The sequence below is a fragment of the Triticum urartu genome, chromosome 1A (assembly GCF_056163025.1).
Source record: "Triticum urartu cultivar PI428250 chromosome 1A, HENAU_Tu73, whole genome shotgun sequence".
NCBI lineage: Eukaryota > Viridiplantae > Streptophyta > Magnoliopsida > Poales > Poaceae > Triticum > Triticum urartu.
This window is the reverse complement of record NC_141873.1, coordinates 485,228,375-485,230,542: the sequence shown is the minus strand read 5'-3', so window position 1 is coordinate 485,230,542 and position 2,168 is coordinate 485,228,375. Positions and strand designations below refer to the sequence as shown.

The 2,168-nt window shown below is 37.7% G+C and overlaps 1 long non-coding RNA gene across 3 annotated transcripts; it reads left to right on the top strand.

The window, feature by feature from the left end:
• The first annotated feature begins 760 nt into the window (after positions 1-760).
• LOC125512385 (uncharacterized) lies at positions 761-1,909 on the top strand. 3 transcript variants are annotated; one of them, XR_015614064.1, is made up of 3 exons: positions 761-835; positions 1,352-1,419; positions 1,541-1,909. It is a non-coding gene; the product is annotated as an uncharacterized LOC125512385 (long non-coding RNA). The 3 variants fall into 3 exon arrangements; XR_015614076.1 differs by having other exon boundaries at positions 774-835; positions 1,141-1,419; XR_015614070.1 differs by having other exon boundaries at positions 780-835; positions 1,154-1,419.
• The last annotated feature ends 259 nt before the right edge of the window (positions 1,910-2,168 follow it).

The following is a 2,168-nucleotide window of genomic DNA, read 5'->3' as shown; positions in this document are numbered from 1 at the left end:
ATATTTCAGTGTTATAAAAGTTTGATGATGTCTTGTTAAAATTTCATGATGTGTATGTATTAGACAATGTACTTTGCATGGATGTATTCTATGCGGGTTCGAAAAACTACTCTACGTGAGACAATTTTTCTAAAAAAATTAAAACTTACAAAAAACTTGAAGAAAATGCAATTATTACACCCGCTATATTTTCTCACCATCGTAATGCGTTCCTGAGAAAAAAACGTATACTCCTATTTTTGTCAGGAACACATTACGGTGATGAGAAATATAGGGGGCATAATAATTGCATTTTTTCAAGTTTCTTTGTAAGTTTTAAATTTTTAATTTTGTAGAAAAATTGTCTCATGTAGAGTAGTTTTTCAAAACCCACATAAAATACATCCATGCAAAGCACATTGTCTAATACATACACATATTCTGAAATTTTAACAAAATATCATCAAACTTTTTTAACACTAATATATCAGTTAACTCAAATAGAATGATATGGAATAAAACATGGACAAATAAGAGAACAATTGAAGGTTTTTTTAGATCGCCCCACAACTGTTGGTTCGAGTAAACTTGGTCACCCCCCCCCCCCCCCCTATAAAGCAAAGAATATGTGGTTGTCGTAGCTTTGATTTTTTCTTTTTTTAGGTGGACTTTTTGCATGCACAAAACCAGGCGATCCACACAATTACCTCTATTCAATGAGAACCACAAGAAGAGGACACATCTCTCGTAGACTCTGCACTATAAATTGAGCACCCCACACCAACACAATTTTTGTCAAAGTTTCTGTTAGTTGATCGACGACGAAGGAGGTGGCTCCCATCTTTTTGTCTTATTTGTAAGTTTCTTCATGTCATTTTTTCTTATTTGTCTTCATATTATATTCATTGGACATTTTTTTATGTCATTTTTCTTTTTTCTTTTCACCTTTTTATGTATTTTTAGTTGTGTTTGCAAGTTTTCAAAACATACGCAAGAGTATGGCCAATGCATGATTGGTTTGTAATCAGCCAAAGGGATTCTGTCATAGATCTGACAGAAGAACTAGAAATTTCAAAACAAAGATGGTCGAAGTATTTCATCATTCAATGATAATTGTTTATTTATTTCTTACTTTTTTCATATACTTTTTTTCACTCAAAGAAAAAATCATCAGGTGGCGCCCTGCTATTTTAAACAAACCTTGACGACCCACATGGAAATTTGCATGCAAGCTATATCGTCTCGCGGCAGAAGTTATGATTTTTTATAGAGGATGAGGATGTCAAGTCGCATATTTATGGAGCTTATTGGAAAGCTTTTGTGCGAGCACATCAGATAGAGTTTGTTGATGTTGTTTGTTTTGAGCCTGTAGCTTGGGGTAATCCAACGTTACAGTGTTTGATGAAGAAGAAAATGAGAAGATTGACAATCACAGTGCTGGTATGTCTTTTCTATGTTTCTTTTTTCTATCAAACATTTTTTTCCTTTTTTGTGTTTTTCATTTTTTTTGTGTGTGTATATTCTCAACTAAAATTTTCTACATCTTTTCCCTTTTTTACAGGGATAATGCTAGTCCCAAACGATGTTCGTGTGATTTTTCAAGATATTTCTTTCACAGACTTGTGTAGTCTAACCGACAATGCTATCGGAGGGCTTGTCGGCACCCTATCAAGCGACGCAGAGTTGGACATGACCTTATTGATGCGGCAACTGGTGCGCTTGTCGAGAATCGTCTCATGCACACACTAACTGACGAATATATCGAAGAGAATGAATTTGTATGTCTAGATAAAGTTTTTCTAGGGTTGGTGTTTTTTTTCTCTTTCTTTTTTGTACCGGTACTCAAAGAAGTTTGTTTATTAAAGACTATTCCGATAGAGTTCATTGACTCTCAAGAAATGGATGAAGAAGGACAAGTTTTTTTATGGAATACTCCCTCCGTCTGGAAAACTTGCCCCCGTGGCAATTTTGCGAAAACCCCCTCACGGTATTCCCAACAAGCGACACACTCCCCCACCCCCGCTCCTCTCCCCGCCAGTTCCCCCTGCTCGTATCCCTTGCCGAAGCCCTCTGCTCGGCTCCCCAAGAAGCTTCCGCTGGCGTCGGCGGAGATTCCCCGCATAGCTCCCTGCTCTGCTCCCCTCCTTGTTCCCCTCCTCCGCCGCGTCGCTTCCCCGGGCGAGGAGAAG